This window comes from Pongo abelii, chromosome 17 (assembly GCF_028885655.2).
Source record: "Pongo abelii isolate AG06213 chromosome 17, NHGRI_mPonAbe1-v2.0_pri, whole genome shotgun sequence".
In the NCBI taxonomy this organism is placed as follows: domain Eukaryota; kingdom Metazoa; phylum Chordata; class Mammalia; order Primates; family Hominidae; genus Pongo; species Pongo abelii.
Genome location: NC_072002.2, coordinates 83258049 through 83277518, shown reverse-complemented (window position 1 = coordinate 83277518; position 19470 = coordinate 83258049). Strand labels below are relative to the sequence as shown.

Here is a 19470-nt window from a genome sequence, read left to right as displayed (position 1 = left end):
AAACCCCGCCTCTACTAAAAATACAAAATTAGCCAGGTGTGGTGGCACATACCTGTAATCCCAGCTACCTCGGTGGCTGAGGCAAGAGAATCATTTGAACTCAGGAGGCAGAGGTTGCCGTGAGCCGAGATCATGCCATTGCACTCCAGCCTGGGCCACAAGAGCGAAACTCAGTCTCAAAAAAAAAAAACAAAAAAACACTATATCTATCTATCTATCTATCTATATATATATAATCTAAAACAGCATTAAAGAGACCAGGAAAAGGGTAAAATAATTTTATAAATGTAAAATACTTTATGAGAGGTGATTTGTAGAATCAATGATTTTTGGAAAAAAATGGGTCCGTTAATAGAAAAATGCATAAAAAATGAATAAATACAAGTGTGCAATAGAATAAAAATAAAGTGATATAGAAATTAAATCTGGGTTAGGCAAAGATTGTGTATAACCACTATTTCTATAGGGGAGAACACAATGAAAATTTATCATGAACTAAGAATGGCTACTGTGTATAGAGAAAAAGTAATCTGAAATTATGAACACAGAGCTGTATTTTTCATTCTTCTAATAAAAGGTGAGTTCCTAATATTAAAAAAAACCTTCTAAAAATAAAAGACTATCTCACACATCTAGACAGAATACATTTAATCTTTGAAGCTGTGGAGAAAAGTGAGATGGGCCTCACTTCTCATAACACTAGATGCCAGAAGATAGTAAAAAATAATTTTCCAGTTTTAAAGACACATGAATACGTTTAACATTTTCTACCTATCCAAAATATTATCCAAGTTAAAAGGAGCAGAAAGATGTTCATATGCACATAAGCACTGAGGAATTACAACATTCACAACTTTAAAAATTTAATTGAATTTTTGTTCCAGGAATCAGTAGAGATAAAATAAAAACTAATAAGTAAAGTCGTCATGAAAAGAGCTGGCTACTCTTTTTAACAATATTTTCTTTAAACAATTATGGTGGTTATATTAGATTGAGTCCTAAAATCTATTAAGTCAATGATAGGGAATATGTATTTTAAAAATTATACTACCAACCAGCTGGTTATATCCATGAAAATGCACTAAAGATTACAAAACAGAATACACACTTAAACAGCCATATTTATGCTGTGAAAATCCACAAAAGAACCAGAATAAAAGCAGTTACATTTTGTCCTCAGAAACTGTGAGATACTATTTAAATAAATTATTATTTTGACCTACACCAGTCAATACAAAGTTCTTAATTAAAACCAGAAAAGTTCTAACCAAGAAACATTAATATCAGAGCCTATGAGGGCTTGATAATTAACATCTTATTTCTGTTTTTTCTGTTTTTTTTTTTTTTTCCTCCAATTTTGAATCCAGCCATAGGTCATAAAGATGGTGGCGGTTATTTCCTTCCTCATACCCATGGCTTGTTACAGTAAACAGAAGCCGTTTTCTTACTCCTTGCCTCTGGATGGGCCTTGTGACTTGCTTTGAGCAATAGAACGCATCAGAAAGTGACCTCATGCCAGTTTCATGCCTTGGCTTCAGGAGGCCTTGAATACTCTGCTGCTCCTTAGGGACCTTCTGAGCCACTGCTTAACAAGCCCCAACCTCTCCAGCTGGAAGATGAGGCATAATACAGAAGAGAGGCAAACTGTCCTAAAGAGACCACCCTAAGCCAACCAGTCCAGATGACAGGAGGTTGACCTTGACACATGTGTAAGCCCAGCCAAGGTCACCCAAACCTAGTGCAGATCAGAAAAACCATCTATCAATGCTCAGCCCAAATTTCCAACCCACAGAAATATGAATTAAATAAATGATTGTTGTTTAAACCATCTTGATTTTGAGATGCTCACACAACTGACAGCTGATTGAACGGCCATCTGGCTACTTACCAGGTTTAAAAATCACAATTATGTCTGCATATGCACACAATGCTAACTCTTTTGGATGGGCCTTTTCTCATGGGATTCTCTTTCTCAAACACAATTGAATTATCGTTTTATTATGTTTTCTCCATCCAGTTTCTAATTGTGGGATCTTATTTGTGGGATCTAAAAAATTGAACTCATGGACGTAGAGAGCAGAATGATGGTTACCAGAGGCTGGGAAGGGTAGTGGTGGGACGTGAGGCAGTAGGGATAATGAATGGGTATAAAAAACAAAAGGAATGAATAAGACCTACTATTTGATAGCACAACTGGGTAACTGCAGTCAATACTAATTTAGTTGTACATTTTAAAATAACTAAAAGAGTGTAATGGGATTGTTCGTAAAACAAAGGATAAATGCTTGAGGGAGTGGATACCCCATTTTCCATGATGTGATTATTTTACAATGCATGCCTGTTTCAAAACATCTCATGTACCCCATAAATATATACACCTACTATGTATCCACAAAAATTAATTTTTTTTGAAAGAGAATGAAGCCATGGCAACACCTTGATTATAATAACCTGGTGAGACCCGAATAGTGTTTCTGACTATTTGGGCTGTTTAAGCCACATAATCTTAGGTTGTTACGGCAGTAGTAGAAACCAAATATAGTAGGGAAAAAGGAATCTATTAAATATTAAGATAACAAATGTTACAATATTTTTTGAGTTTAATCTTTAGATCATACTTCAAAATTTAACACCAGTGACCAGATTCAATTTTTGCGAGGAACTGATTTCCATGTCACAATTCTATTCTTTCTCTTGTATATAACTCTTCATCAAATTAAAATTTAATAATTGTAGAATACATTAGGAAAATACCTGCATACTGGCATTCTGAGGCCTTTATAGTATGACTTACAAAATTGTTTGTGGATATATGCCCAGTGTATATATCCACAAAATGTCTATCACTTATTTGTGGTCTCCAAAATAAATGATATATACAAATAAGTGCAGATATTTTGTATCTGTGTTTATATACACAGTATATAAACTGCATACATACAGTGCTTATAAAGATGAAGTCAGTTATCAGCTGTGGGGACGGGGACATTTCTAAGTTTGACTATGTAGAGATAAACTATGATTTGAAATTACGTGAGAGCTGCATGTCAGTGCATGGTCTTTGTTTTAATTCTCTGGAATTCAAAGTAGCTGATATGCTCTCTAAACAATGCAATTTTTCTTCTCTATATTTTGCTTTGAGAATTGGTTTATTCCTCACAAGTGACATAATTTGGAGACAGATTGATTTTTTGTTTGTTTGTTTGTAGATGTTGAATCATTCTTACTTAAATAGAATGGAATTATTCATCAAGCTTTCTTTTTCATTTCTGCACACTCTGGGATTTATGTTTCAGAATATATCACTTCTATTGCATGTAAATGACATTCTGGATTTGCGCGGTCACTAAACTCAATTGTGCTTGCTAATAGCTAGAATGCAGCTGCTAAAAACAATAAATTGAGCATAGTCAACTTGAGAAGGAATAAATATATTTTATTTCTTTAAATTAATGTTCTGTCTTAAAAGTGATGCATATTTATCTAATATTTTCATAATAAACTCAGTTTTACATTAGCTATAATTATTATAATATGCATGCATTATTATACCCTAGGTAAGTAAATAACGTAATAGGCTAAAAGAAATAAACTTTGAGTGAAACTTAAATTACATCACTTTTTAGCTTTTCCCCTTCTTTTGAGAAATTCTGACTCCACTTAATGGATACTTAAAAGTGAATTTATTTCATTAAATAGTTATAGAATGAAGGGTTCTTACTTTATCGTTTCCATTTATCATTAGACCAGAGATTCTGGCCAGTACAAGGCATGGAAAAAAATGAAGGGATAATAACAACTGGAAGAGAATAAAAATTTTCATTACTTATGGATGTCATCATTGCCTATGTAGAAAACTCAAAAGTGTCTATGGACAAATTTTAGAAATAATAAATTCAGCCATTTTTCTAAGGACAAGGTCAATATACAAAATTTAAGCGTATTTCTATATGCTAATGGGAAACAGATTAATAAAACAATATCTCACAAATAGAATTCATTAATATCAAAGGCTTGGGCATGAATTTAACAAAAGATGTACGAAACCTCTATGTTAAAAAATCACATGACATTTGTGAAAGATATTAAAGGAGACCTAACTTAATGGAAGGAAATTATATTCAAAGGTTGACAGACTAAATATTTTAAAGATATAACTAATAGCTATATATTAGTTATAATAGATTATCCCCCAAGTTAATCTATAAGTCCAAACAATCTCAGTCAAAATCCTAGGAGTTCTTTGGGAGATAAGATCACAGTTAAAAAAAAATTCTAAATAAGTAAGGAAAAACTTATGCCCAAGAGTAGCCATGGCAATTTGCTAGAATAAAATGGAAACATTTATACTATGCTCTTGGACTCTATCAATATTAATATTTATTGGGCAGATTTGGCAGGAAAACAGACTAAGAGATGAATACACAGTAAGAGTCCAGAAGCACATATATTCCATTAGATTATTTATGCCAAAGTTGACATTGCAGTGCAGTGAGGAAAGTGTGATAATTTCAATAGTTGATGGTGAATCACTTTCCCAAATGTTTCTTGACCAGTAACTTTTACCATAACTAAAAATGCATTCCTAATGAAAGGCAGAACTAAGCACACTGCCAGTACGTGTATTTTCAAAATATTTTAAACCTTCCAATAGATGTCTCATGACATTTAATTTTAGTATTATTTCCTTAATGACAAATTACATTTAGCCTCTTTTCATGTGCTGATTTGCCATTCATTTATCTTGGTTTTGTGAAATGTGTTGTTGTTTTTTTCTTTATTTTCCATCCTTCCCTTTAATTCAGAATCCCTGACTCTGATTTACAACAAACCCAGATTTTACATTTACTTTTGATGGGGAATGTCTAGTACATTTCCCATACATTTCTAGTACGTTTCTTTTCCTTTTTGTATGGCTTGGTGTCATCTGAGTATAAGCCAGTTTAGATAAAACAGTGTTGCAGCACTCTTTCCTACCGTGTACTCAAGAGGCAAAGTCATAGCTGCATTGTATGAAAGTACCAGACCACGTTCTATAATCTTCTCTGCCTTCTTGTCCAAAGGCAATGAAAACTTCATTGCCAATGGAATAATTTAGCGTAAGACAATCAGGCAGTTTTGGAAGGGTAAGTATTGCATATTTTGGGGCTTGACGTGGGTGTTTAGTTTTTTCCAAAATAAAATTTGGACACTTAATCCTCATTTAATTTGGAAAGAGATTATTCAAATGCAGTCAATTTTATGATTATGCTAAGCCTAACATGCTAGCAGATCATCTTGAGCCCTTCTTTTCCCTTCTTCTGCCTACGCTTTCTGTTTCACTGCTCATTATCTTCATCAGTGTGTAGACAGAAAGGTCATGGTGATATATAAGTCAATCCCTTTTGTTTTATTTTTGTATCTCTGCAAAAGATTTGGATGGAGAATAAGCTTAAACACATGAGACCTAAGGATCAACTGAGAATTTTAATTAGCCCTGTGCTTTTTTTTTTTTTTTTAATTATTATACTTTGTTCTAGGGTACATGCGCACAACGTGCAGGCTTGTTAAATATGTATACATGTGTCATGTTGATGTGGTGCACCCATTAACTCCTCATTTACATTAGGTATTTCTCCTAATGCTATCCCTCTCCACTCCTCCCACCCCACGACAGGCCCCTGTGTGTGATGTTCTTCACCCTGTGTCCAAGTGTTCTCATTGTTCAATTCCCACCTATGAGTGAGAACATGCGGTGTTTGGTTTTCTGTGCTTGTGATAGTTTGCTCAGAATGATGGTTTCCAGCTTCATCCATGTCCCTACAAAGGACATGAACTCATCCTTTTTTAGGGCTGCATAGTATTCCATGGTGTATATGTGCCACATTTTCTTAATCCAGTCTATCATTGATGGACATTTGGGTTGGTTCCAAGTCTTTGCTATTGTGAATAGTGCCGCAATAAACATACATGTGCATGTGTCTTTATAGCAGCATGATTTATAATCCTTTGGGTATATACCCAGTAATGGGATGGCTGGGTCAAATGGTATTTCTAGTTTTAGATCCTTGAGGAATTGCCACACCATCTTCCACAATGGTTGAATTAGAAAAAATGCTCATCATCACTGGCCATCAGAGAAATGCAAATCTAAACTACAATGAGATACCATCTCACACCAGTTAGAATGGCAATCATTAAAATATCAGGAAACAACAGGTGCTGGAGAGGATGTTGAGAAATAGGAACACTTTTACACTGTTGGTGGGACTGTGAAATGTCTTAAAAGAAAACCTTCCCCAGTTCTTTTTTAGATTGTCATGTATTCTCCCATTTTTATGACTAGAAAAAAAAAAACATATATATATGACACAAGTTCATTAAAATCTCTATGATTTGCACATATTTTATTCCAAGTATAGCTTGACTTTTTATTATATCACAATGTCTGACACAACGCAAACTTTTTAAATGTGCCTAAGTGAAAGTTATAGATTTATTTATTTTATAGACCGTGTTTATGACATATTGAAGAATTATTTTCCTAAGGCAACATTGTGAAGATCATCTCCTGTTTATTTTTGTATTTTATAGTTTTACATTTTGTATTCAAGTCTATTACCTACTTGAGTTAACTTTGTGTATAAGGTGTGAAAAATAGCTCCAGGTTCATTGTTTTTCATCTGATGTCCATTATTTCCAGCACTATTTAGTGAAAAAAGAAATATTTTAGGCCATTGAGTCTTCTTTACACATTTTTAAAATGTCAATTGGCCATGTTTAGGTGGATCCATTTTTGGATGTTCTATTCATTTACATTGATCTTCATTGATCTATGTATCTATTCCTTCATCAATACTATGATGTTATGATTACTGTAACTTTATAGTAAAAGCTGAAATTAGCTAATATGAGTGCTCTGATTAACACATGCACCCTATAAATATATACAGTAATTATGTATCAATTAAAAAATTGTTTTGGCTGTTCAAATATTTTGGTCTCTCCACATAAATTAAAAAATCAAGTTGTTAGGCTCACGCCTGTAATCCCAGCACTTTGGGAGGCTGAGGTGAGTGGATCACGAGGTCAGGAGATCGAGACCATCCTGGCTAACACAGTGAAACCCTGTCTCTACTAAAAATACAAAAAAAAAAAATTAGCCGGGCGTGGTGGTGGGCACCTGTAGTCCCAGCTACTCAGGAGGCTGAGGCAGGAGAATGACGTGAACCTGGGAGGCGGAGCTTGCAGTGAGCCAAGACTGAGCCACTGCACTCCAGCTTGGGCAACAGAGCAAGACTCTGTCTCAAAAAAAAAAAAAAAAAAATCAAGTTGTTAGTATCTTGGAATAGCTTGTTGTTATTTTGATTGAGATTATGTTGAGTATATAGATCAACTTTGGGAGAATTGACATTTTAACGATATTTAGTCCTAGCAATTTTGGAGGCTGAGGCAGGAGGATCACTTGAGCCCAAGAGTTCAAGACCAGCCTGAGCAACATGGTGAGACCCTGTCTCTACCAAAAAAAAAAAAAAAAAAAAAAAATTAGCCAGGCCTGGTGACTTGCACCTGTAGTCACAGCTACCTGGGAGGCTGAGGTGAGAGGATCACTTGAGCCTGGGAGGTTGAGGTTGCAGTGAGCCTTGATCCCACCACTGCCCTCCTGTCTGAGTGACAGAGCAAGAGCATTTCTCTCAAAATAAAAAAAAAACGATATTTATTCATCTAATCCATGAACACTGTCAGCAAATCTCTTCACTCATTTAGATCTTCTTTGATTTTTTCATCATTGTTTTATAATTTTCTGCATATATAGGTTCTACATATATTCTACATATATAGAACCTGCATATATATATAGTTTCTACATATACATACATACATAATATATACAATATTCTGTTAAATTTACACGTAAGTATTTAATTTTGGGGGTATATAAATAACATTATTTTTAAATGTCAGATTATATATTTTTAATACTGGCATACAGGAATGCTATTGACTTTTTTATGTGAACTTTGTGTCTGGGACATTGCTAAATTCACTTACCAGTTTCAAAAGTAATTTTGTAAATTCTTGGGGATTTTCTACAGAGACAATTTTGTCACCTGCATATAAAGACAATTTTATTTTTTCTTTTTGGTGTATATAATTTTTATAAACTCACTTACTTGTCTTGTTCCAGTTGCTAAGACTCTCAGTACAGTATTGAATAGTGGTGTTGACAGAAGGTATTCTTGCATTATTTCTGCTTTTAAGGGAAAAACATCAGAACAGCATGGTACTGGTACCAAAACAGATATATAGACCAATGGAACAGAACAGAGGGCTCAGAAATAACAACAGACGTCTACAACCATTAGATCTTTGAGAAACCTGACACAAACAAGCAAGGGGGAAACGATTCCCTATTTAATAAATGGTGTTAGTAAAACTGGCTAGCCATATGCAGAAAACTGAAAGAACTCCTTCCTTACACCTTATACAAAAATCAACTCAAGATGGATCAAAGACTTAAACGTAAGACCTAGGACCATAACAATCCTGGAAGAAAACCTGGGCAATACCATTCAGGACATAGGCATGGGCAAAGACTTCATATCTAAAATACCACAAGCAGTGGCAACAAAAGCCACAGTTGACAAATGGGATCTAATTAAACTAAAGAGCTTTGGCACAGCAAAAGAAACTATACTGTTCCATTCATCTGTATCTCTGTTTTGGTAACAGTACCATGCTGTTTTGGTTACTATAGCCTTGTAGTATGGTTTGAAGTCAGGTAGCATGATGCCTCCAGCTTTGTTCTTTTGGCTTAGGATTGTCTTGGCAATGTGGGCCCTTTTTTGGTTCCATATGAACTTTACAGTAGTTTTTTCCAATTCTGTGAAGAAAGTCATTGGTAGCTTGATGGGGATGGCATTGAATCTATAAATTACCTTGGGCAGTATGGCCATTTTCATGATATTGATTCTTCCTATCCATGAGCATGGAATGTTCTTCCATTTGTTTGCGTCTTCTTTTATTTCATTGAGCAGTGGTTTGTAGTTCTCCTTGAAGAGGTCCTTCACATCCCTTGTAAGTTGGATTCCTAGGTATTTTATTCTCTTTGAAGCAATTGTGAATGGGAGTTCACTCATGATTTGGCTCTCTATTTGTCTGTTATAGGTGTATAAGAATGCTTGTGATTTTTGCACATTGATTTTGTATCCTGAGACCTTGATGAAGTTGCTTATCAGCTTAAGGAGATTTGGAGCTGAGACGATGGGGTTTTCTAAATATACAATCATGTCATCTGCAGACAGGGACAATTTGACTTCCTCTTTTCCTAATTGAATACCATTTATTTCTTTCTTCTGCCTGATTGCCCTGGCCAGAACTTCCAACACTATGTTGAATAGGAGTAGTGAGAGAGGGCATCCCTGTCTTGTGTCAGTTTTCAAAGGGAATGCTTCCAGTTTTTGCCCATTCAGTATGACATTGGCTGTGGGTTTGTCATAAATAGCTCTTATTATTTTGGGATACGTCCCATCAATACCTAATTTATTAAGAGTTTTTAGTATGAAGGACTGTTGAATTTTGTTGAAGGCCTTTTCTGCATCTATTGAGATAATCATGTGGTTTTTGTCTTTGGTTCTGTTTATATGCTGGATTACATTTATTGATTTGCATATGTTGAACCAGCCTTGCATCCCAGGGATGAAGCCCACTTGGTCATGGTGGATAAGCTTTTTGATGTGCTGCTGGATTCTGTTTGCCAGTATTTTACTGAGGATTTTTGCATCAATGTTCATCAAGGATATTGGTCTAAAATTCTCTTTTTTTGTTGTGCCTCTGCCAGGCTTTGGTATCAGGATGATGCTGGCCTCATAAAATGAGTTAGAGAGGATTCCCTCTTTTTCTATTGATTGGAATAATTTCAGATTAAAGACTTAAATGTTAGTCCTAAAACCATAAAAACCCTAGAAGAAAACCTAGGCAATACCATTCAGGACATAGGCATGGGCAGGGACTTCATGTCTAAAACACCAAAAGCAATGGCAACAAAAGCCAAAATTGACAAATGGGGTCTAATTAAACTAAAGAGCTTTTGCACAGCAAAAGAAACTACCATCAGAGTGAACAGACAACCTACAGAATGGGAGAAAATTTTTGCAATCTACTCATCTGACAAAGGGCTAATATCCAGAATCTACAAAGAACTCAAACAAATTTACAAGAAAAAAACCAACAACCCCATCACAAAGTGGGCGAAGGATATGAACAGACACTTCTCAAAAGAAGACACTTTTGCAGCCAATAGACACATGAAAAAATGTTCATCATCACTGTCCATCAGAGAAGTGCAAATCAAAACCAGGAGGAGATACCATCTCACACCAGTTAGAATGGCGATCATTAAAAAGTCAGGAAACGACAGGTGCTAGAGAGGATGTGGAGAAATAGGAACACTTTTACACTGTTGGTGGGATTGTAAACTAGTTCAACCATTGTGGAAGACAGTGTGGCAATTCCTCAAGGATCTAGAACTAGAAATACCATTCGACCCAGCCATCCCATTACTGGGTATATACCCAAGGGATTATAAATCATGCTGCTATAAAGACACATGCACACGTATGTTCATTGTGGCACTATTCACAATAGCAAAGACTTGGAACCAACCCAAATGTCCATCAATGATAGACTGGATTAAGAAAATGTGGCACATATACACCATGGAATACTATGCAGCCCTAAAAAAGGATGAGTTCATGTCCTTTGTAGGGACATGGATGAAGCTGGAAACCATCATTCTGAGCAAACTATCACAAGGACAGAAAACCAAACACTGCGTGTTCTCGCTAATAGGTGGGAATTGAACAATGAGAACACTTGGACAAAGGAAGGGGAACATCACACACAAGGGCCTGTCATGTGGTGGGGGGAGTGGGGAGGGATAGCATTATGAGATATACCTAATATAAATGATGAGTTAATGGGTGCAGCACACCAACATGGCACATGTATACATATGTAACAAACCTGCATGTTGTGCAAATGTACCCTAGAACTTAAAGTATAATTAAAAAAAACACAAAAAATTAGCCGGTCGTGGTGGTGGGTGCCTGTAGTCCCAGCTACTCAGGAGGCTGAGGCAGGAGAATGGCGTGAACCCAGGAGGCGGAGCTTGCAGTTAGCCGAGATGGCACCATTGCACTCCAGCCTGGGCGACAGAGCGAGAGTCCAAAAAAAAAAAAAAAATCAAAAAAGAAACTATAATCAGAGTGAACAGGCAACCTACAGAATGGGAGAACATTTTTGCAATCTACCCATCTGACAACGGGCTAATATCCAGAATCTTCAAAGCACTTACACAAATTTATAGGAAAACAACAACCCCATCAAAAAGTGGGCAAAGGACATGAACAGACAGTTCTCAAAAGAAGACATTTATGCAGCTAACAGACATATGAAAAAATGCTCATCATCACTGGTCATTCCTCAAGGATCTAGAACTAGAAATACCATTTGACCCAGCCATCCCATTACTGGGTATATACCCAAAGGATTATAAATCATTCTACTATAAAGGCACATGCACACGTATGTTTATTGTGGCACTATTCACAAAAGCAAAGACTTGGACCCAACCCAAATGTCCACCAATGATAGACTGGATAAAGAAAATGTGGCACATATACACTGTGGAATACTATGCAGCCAAAAAAAAGATGAGCTCATGTCCTTTCCAGGGACATGGATGAAGCTGGAAACCATCATTTTCAGCAAACTATTACAAGAATAGACAGCCAAACATTGCATGTTCTCACTCATAAATGAGAGTTGAACAATAAGAACACATGGACACAGGGAGGGGAACATCACACACTGGGGCCTGTTGGGGGTGGGTGGCTAGGGAGAAATACCCAATGTAGATGATGGGTTGACGGGTCCAGCAAACCACCATGGCACGTGTATACCTATGTAACAAAACTGCACATTCTGGACACTTACCCCAGAACTTAAAGTATAATAAAAAAAAAAGAAAAAAAATATTATCATTAAGTGTGATATTAGCTGTGATTTTTTTCGTAAATCTTCTTTTATAAGTCAAGAATGGGTCTTTCTTTTCTAGGTTTTTTTTATCATCATGCATGTGAATTTTGTTGAACAATTTTATCCACATGTTAATGTGTGTATATTTTTTCTTAGTTGTTAAAAGATTTAAATGGTGAGCTACATTGATAATATTTTTAAAATATTGAACCACCCTTGCATTCATGATGTATTATTTTTATGTATTGCTAGATTAAAATTAACAATATTTTTAAAGGATTTGTTTCATCTTTGTTCATGGAAGTTATTAGTCAATAGTGCCCCAGCCCTTGGATTGCCTTTGTCTTGTTTTATGATAAGAGTAACCCTGGTCTTATAAAATAAATTGGGAAGAAATCTTGCTTTTATATTTTCTGGACAATGTCATGAATGTCATGAATATTATTTTTTCTTCTACTGCTAGGTAGAATTCATCAGTGAATCATCTTGGTCTAAGGTTTTTCTGTTTTGTTTTGTTTTTGTTTTTGTTTTTCACTTTACATTTAATATTCTATAGATGAAGTTTTCAAAGCTTTTCTGAGCTCCTCTGATTTGGCCAGTGTTAGCACCTGCTTGGGTCCAGTCTGAGACCTGCATGGTGGTCTACATCACAGTTCAGTTCTCAAAGTTGGTGGTATGCTATTTGGGGATATTTTCATGCATTATACCTTGAGGGTGCTGGGCACTTCATAAACAACTTTATGGAATCACTTTCGAGAGCTCCCTCCTATTCATGATTCGCCTCAGACTTTCCATCTCCCAAGGCTTTCCCCAATCTTTTTCCTTAATTCTACAGCTAGAAAGCCAAGATTTTGCCAACCTGCATCCTTTTCAACATCTGGTTACTTTACCTGCATTTGGGGCGAAATAGTGGGAGAAAGGAGAGGGGAATAAGAACCAGGGATTCTTCCTACACGCTTCAGATCAAGGGGTCCGCTTCCCCAGTTTCTCTGGTCAGGGAGGATTCATTTTCTCTCAGTTTCAGGTGCCTTCAAAGTCACTGTTGCAGTGCCCGGCTACCATCACAGAAGTGGAGCATCAAGACTGGGGCTTGCGTTGGGGTAGGACAAAAAGAAGAAAATCAGAACAAACACCGGGGTTTTTAATCTCTCTGTTTTGCACAGGGGCCCCTGCTCAGATATCTGTCCAGAGAGAGTTTATCTTGCATCTTTTTCTGCACTTGCCTGATGCACATTTCCAGATTTGGGTTATGCTGAGTCTAACTTGGAAGACATGAGAAGGAAAAAAAAAAAAAAGAAAGAACAAAAGAAAAAAGAGGCCTACCTGTCATATTTGAATTTTGATTTGCCTGTCCAATCTACCAGCTATTATTTACCTTGCAATGAATTCGGAGAGTTGCCTTATGCACTCTCTCCAGGGTTTTTAGTTTGTAATCAGTGGAAAGGATTGAGTGGAGGGTGTTTACTCCACCTTAATTGAAACCTGAATTCTTTAACCAGAACTGGAAACTCTTATCCACAGCTAGGCACATTACTCAGAACTGATTGCTAGTACATTTTAATACCACAATAGGCTATAGTTGTTAAAGTTAACTTTGGAGGAGATAGAACTGGATGTGATTATATACGCTTTCTTTTTTTGTGGTCTTGAAAAACATTGTTTAACATCTTTAAGATAATGTAATTAAAATTTTTACTCTGAAATACTTGGCTAATAATTCTCGATTGAATAAAGTTAAAAGAATAAACAGAGCACATGAAATGTCTGGCTAATAGGAGGAAATAAAAGGATAGCCAATTTAAATTATGTGTATTAAATATACTTATCAAAACCATCAAAGCATATATGAAAACGTTCTTTTTTTATTTTTTATTTATTATTATTATTATTATTATACTTTAGGTTTTATGGTACATGTGCGCAATGTGCAGGTAAGTTACATATGTATACATGTGCTATGCTGGTGCGCTACACCCACTAACTCATCATCTAGCATTAGGTATATCTCCCAATGCTACCCCTCCCCCCTCCCCCCCCCACAACAGTCCCCAAAGTGTGATGTTCCCCTTCCTGTGTCCATGTGTTCTCATTGTTCAATTCTCACCTATGAGTGAGAATATGCGGTGTTTGGTTTTTTGTTCTTGCGATAGTTTACTGAGAATGATGATTTCCAATTTCATCCATGTCCCTACAAAGGACATGAACTCATCATTTTTTATGGCTGCATAGTATAACATGGTGTATATATGCCACATTTTCTTAATCTAGTCTATCATTGTTGGACATTTGGGTTGGTTCCAAGTCTTTGCTATTGTGAATAATGCCGCAATAAACATACGTGTGCATGTGTCTTTATAGCAGCATGATTTATAGTCCTTTGGGTATATACCCAGTAATGGGATGGCTGGGTCAAATGGAATTTCTAGTTCTAGATCCCTGAGGAATTGCCACACTGACTTCCACAAGGGTTGAACTAGTTTACAGTCCCACCAACAGTGTAAAAGTGTTCCTATTTCTCCACATCCTCTCCAGCACCTGTTGTTTCCTGACTTTTTAATGATTGCCATTCTAACTGGTGTGAGATGGTATCTCATTGTGGTTTTGATTTGCATTTCTCTGATGGCCAGTGATGGTGAGCATTTTTTCATGTGTTTTTTGGCTGCATAAATGTCTTCTTTTGAGAAGTGTCTGTTCATGTCCTTTGCCCACTTTTTGATGGGGTTGTTTGTTTTTTTCTTGTAAATTTATTGGAGTTCATTGTAGATTCTGGATATTAGCCCTTTGTCAGATGAGTAGGTTGTGAAAATTTTCTCCCATTTTGTAGGTTGCCTGTTCACTCTGATGGTAGTTTCCTTTGCTGTGCAGAAGCTCTTTAGTTTAATTAGATCCCATTTGCCAATTTTGGCTTTTGTTGCCATTGCTTTTGGTGTTTTAGACATGAAGTCCCTGCCCATGCCTATGTCCTGAATGGTATTGCCTAGGTTTTCTTCTAGGGTTTTTATGGTTTTAGGTCTAACATTTAAGTCTTTAATCCATCTTGAATTGATTTTTGTATAAGGTGTAAGGAAGGGATCCAGTTTCAGCTTTCTACATATGGCTAGCCAGTTTTCCCAGCACCATTTATTAAATAGGGAATCCTTTCCCCATTTCTTGTTTTTCTCAGGTTTGTCAAAGATCAGATAGTTGTAGATATGTGGCATTATTTCTGACGGCTCTGTTCTGTTCCATTGATCTATATCTCTGTTTTGGTACCAGTACCATGCTGTTTTGGTTACTGTAGCCTTGTAGTATAGTTTGAAGTCAGGTAGTGTGATGCCTCCAGCTTTGTTCTTTTGGCTTAGGATTGACTTGGCGATGCGGGCTCTTTTGTGGTTCCATATGAACTTTAAAGTAGTTTTTTCCAATTCTGTGAAGAAAGTCATTGGTAGCTTGATGGGGATGGCATTGAATCTATAAATTACCTTGGGAAGGATGGCCATTTTCACAATATTGATTCTTCCTACCCATGAGCATGGAATGTTCTTCCATTTGTTTGTATCCTCTTTTATTTCCTTGAGCAGTGGTTTGTAGTTCTCCTTGAAGAGGTCCTTCACATCCCTTGTAAGCTGGATTCCTAGGTATTTTATTCTCTTTGAAGCAATTGTGAATGGGAGTTCACTCATGATTTGGCTCTCTGTTTGTCTGTTATTGATGTATAATAATGCTTGTGATTTTTGTACATTGATTTTGTATCCTGAGACTTTGCTGAAGTTGCTTATCAGCTTAAGGAGATTTTGGGCTGAGACAATGGGGTTTTGTAGATATACAATCATGTCATCTGCAAACAGGGACAATTTGACTTCCTCTTTTCCTAATTGAATACCCTTGATTTCCTTCTCCTGCCTAATTGCCCTGGCCAGAACTTCCAACACTATGTTGAATAGAAGTGGTGAGAGAGGGCATCCCTGTCTTGTGCCAGTTGTCAAAGGGAATGCTTCCAGTTTTTGCCCATTCAATATGATATTGGCTGTGGGTTTGTCATAGATAGCTCTTATTATTTTGAGCTATGTCCCATCAATACCTAATTTATTGAGAGTTTTTAGCATGAAGCGTTGTTGAATTTTGTCAAAGGCCTTTTCTGCATCTATTGAGATAATCATGTGGTTTTTGTCTTTGGTTCTGTTTATATGCTGGATTACATTTATTGATTTGCATATGTTGAACCAGCCTTGCATCCCAGGGATGAAGCCCACTTGATCATGGTGGATAAGCTTTTTGATGTGCTGCTGGATTCTGTTTGCCAGTATTTTATTGAGGATTTTTGCATCAATGTTCATCAAAGATATTGGTCTAAAATTCTCTTTTTTTGTTGTGTCTCTGCCAGGCTTTGGTATCAGGATGATGCTGGCCTCATAAAATGAGTTAGGGAGGATTCCCTCTTTTTCTATTGATTGGAATAGTTTCAGAAGGAATGGTACCAGCTCTTCCTTGTACCTCTGGTAGAATTCAGCTGTGAACCCATCTGGTCCTGGACTTTTTTTGATTGGTAAGCTATTGATTATTGCCACAATTTCAGCTCCTGTTATTGGTCTATTCAGAGATTCAACTTCTTCCTAGTTTAGTCTTGGGAGGGTGTATGTGTTGAGGAATTTATCCATTTCTTCTAGATTTTCTAGTTTATTTGCGTAGAGGTGTTTGTAATATTCTCTGATGGTAGTTTGTATTTCTGTGGGATCGGTGGTGACATCCCCTTTATCATTTTTTATTGCATCTATTTGATTCTTCTCTCTTTTTTTCTTTATTAATCTTGCTAGCGGTCTATCAATTTTGTTGATCCTTTCAAAAAACCAGCTCCTGGATTCATTAATTTTTTGAAGGGTTTTTTGTGTCTCTATTTCCTTCAGTTCTGCTCTGATTTTAGTTATTTCTTGCCTTCTGCTAGCTTTTGAATGTGTTTGCTCTTGCTTTTCTAGTTCTTTTAATTGTGATGTTAGGGTGTCAATTTTGGATCTTTCCTGCTTTCTCTTATGGGCATTTAGTGCTATAAATTTCCCTCTACACACTGCTTTGAATGCATCCCAGAGATTCTGGTATGTTGTGTCTTGGTTCTCGTTGGTTTCAAAGAACATCTTTATTTCTGCCTTCATTTCGTGATGTACCCAGTAGTCATTCAGGAGCAGGTTGTTCAGTTTCCATGTAGTTGAGTGGTTTTGAGTGAGATTCTTAATCCTGAGTTCTAGCTTGATTGCACTGTGATCTGAGAGATAGTTTGTTATAATTTCTGTTCTTTTACATTTATTGAGGAGAGCTTTACTTCCAAGTATGTGGTCAATTTTGGAATAGGTGTGGTGTGGTGCTGAAAAAAATGTATATTCTGTTGATTTGGGGTGGAGAGTTCTGTAGATGTCTATTAGGTCCACTTGGTGCAGAGCTGAGTTCAATTCCTGGGTATCCTTGTTGACTTTCTGTCTCGTTGATCTGTGTAATGTTGACAGTGGGGTGTTAAGTCTCCCATTATTAATGTGTGGTAGTCTAAGTCTCTTTGTAGGTCACTCAGGACTTGCTTTATGAATCTGGGTGCTCCTGTATTGGGTGCATATATATTTAGGATACTTAGCTCTTCTTGTTGAATTAATCCCTTTACCATTATGTAATGGCCTTCTTTGTCTCTTTTGATCTTTGTTGGTTTAAAGTCTGTTTTATCAGAGACTAGGATTGCAACCCCTGCCTTTTTTTGTTTTCCATTTGCTTGGTAGATCTTCCTCCATCCTTTTATTTTGAGCCTATGTGTGTCTCTGCACGTGAGATGGGTTTCCTGAATACAGCACACTGATGGGTCTTGAGTCTTTATCCAATTTGCCAGTCTGTGTCTTTTAATTGGAGCATTTAGACCATTTACATTTAAAGTTAATATTGTTATGTGTGAATGTGATCCTGTCATTATGATGTTAGCTGGTTATTTTGCTGGTTAGTTGATGCAGTCTCTTCCTAGTCTCGATGGTCTTTACATTTTGGCATGATTTTGCAGTGGCTGGTACCGGTTGTGCCTTTCCATGTTTAGCACTTCCTTGAGGAGCTCTTTTAGGGCAGGCCTGGTGGTGACAAAATCTCTCAGCATTTGCTTGTCTGTAAAGTATTTTATTTCTCCTTCACTTATGAAGCTTAGTTTGGCTGGACATGAAATTCTGGGTTGAAAATTCTTTTCTTTAAGAATGTTGAATATTGGCCCCCACTCTCTTCTGGCTTGTAGGGTTTCTGCCGAGAGATCCGCTGTTAGTCTGATGGGCTTCCCTTTGATGATAACCCGACCTTTCTCTCTGGCTGCCCTTAACATTTTTTCCTTCATTTCAACTTTGGTGAATCTGCCAATTATGTGTCTTGGAGTTGCTCTTCTCGAGGAGTATCTTTGTTGCGTTCTCTGTATTTCCTGAATCTGAATGTTGGCCTGCCTTGCTAGATTGGGGAAGTTCTCCTGGATAATATCCTGCAGAGTGTTTTCCAACTTTTTTCCATTCTCCCCGTCACTTTGAGGTACACCAATCAGACGTAGATTTGGTCTTTTCACATAGTCCCACATTTCTTGGAGGCTTTGCTCATTTCTTTTTATTCTTTTTTCTCTAAACTTCCCTTCTCGCTTCATTTCATTCATTTCATCTTCCAGGGCTGATACCCTTTCTTCCATTTGATCACATCGGCTCCTGAGGCTTCTGCATTCTTCACGTAGTTCTCGAGCCTTGGTTTTCAGCTCCATCAGCTCCTTTAAGCACTTCTCTGTATTGGTTATTCTAGTTATACATTCTCTAAATTTTTTTCAAAGTTTTCAACTTCTTTGCCTTTGGTTTGAATATCCTCCCGTAGCTCGGAGTAATTTGATCGTCTGAAGCCTTCTTCTCTCAGCTCGTCAAAGTCATTCTCCGTCCAGCTGTGTTCCGTTGCTGGTGAGGAACTGCGTTCCTTTGGAGGAGGAGAGGTACTCTGGTTTTTAGAGTTTCCAGTTTTTCTGCTCTGCTTTTTCCCCATCTTTGTGGTTTTATCTACTTTTTGGTCTTTGATGATGGTGATGTACAGATGGGTTTTTGGTGTGGATGTCCTTTCTGTTAGTTTTCCTTCTAACAGACAGGACCCTCAGCTGCAGGTCTGTTGGAGTACCTGGCCGGCCGTGTGAGGTGTCAGTCTGCCCCTGCTGGGGGGTGCCTCCCAGTTAGGCTGCTTGGGGGTCAGGGGTCAGGGACCCACTTGAGGAGGCAGTCAGCCCGTTCTCAGATCTCCAGCTGCATGCTGGGAGAACCACTGCTCTCCTCAGAGCTGTCAGACAGGGACATTTAAGTCTGCAGAGGTTACTGCTGTCTTTTTGTGTGTCTGTGCCCTGCCCCCAGAGGTGGAGCCTACAGAGGCAGGCAGGCCTCCTTGAGCTGTGGTGGGCTCCACCCAGTTCAAGCTTCCAGGCTGCTTTGTTTACCTAAGCGAGCCTGG

General features: G+C 37.2%; 1 long non-coding RNA gene across 3 annotated transcripts in view; it reads right to left on the bottom strand.

Annotated features, from left to right (window-relative positions):
• LOC129051627 (uncharacterized) overlaps positions 1–19470 on the bottom strand; it is a 52740-nt gene that overhangs the window by 16473 nt on the left and 16797 nt on the right. For all 3 annotated transcript variants that reach the window (XR_008516013.2, XR_008516015.2, XR_008516016.2), the window contains exon 3: positions 53–150. This is a non-coding gene — a long non-coding RNA (uncharacterized LOC129051627). The remainder of the gene's footprint in view (positions 1–52; positions 151–19470) is intronic.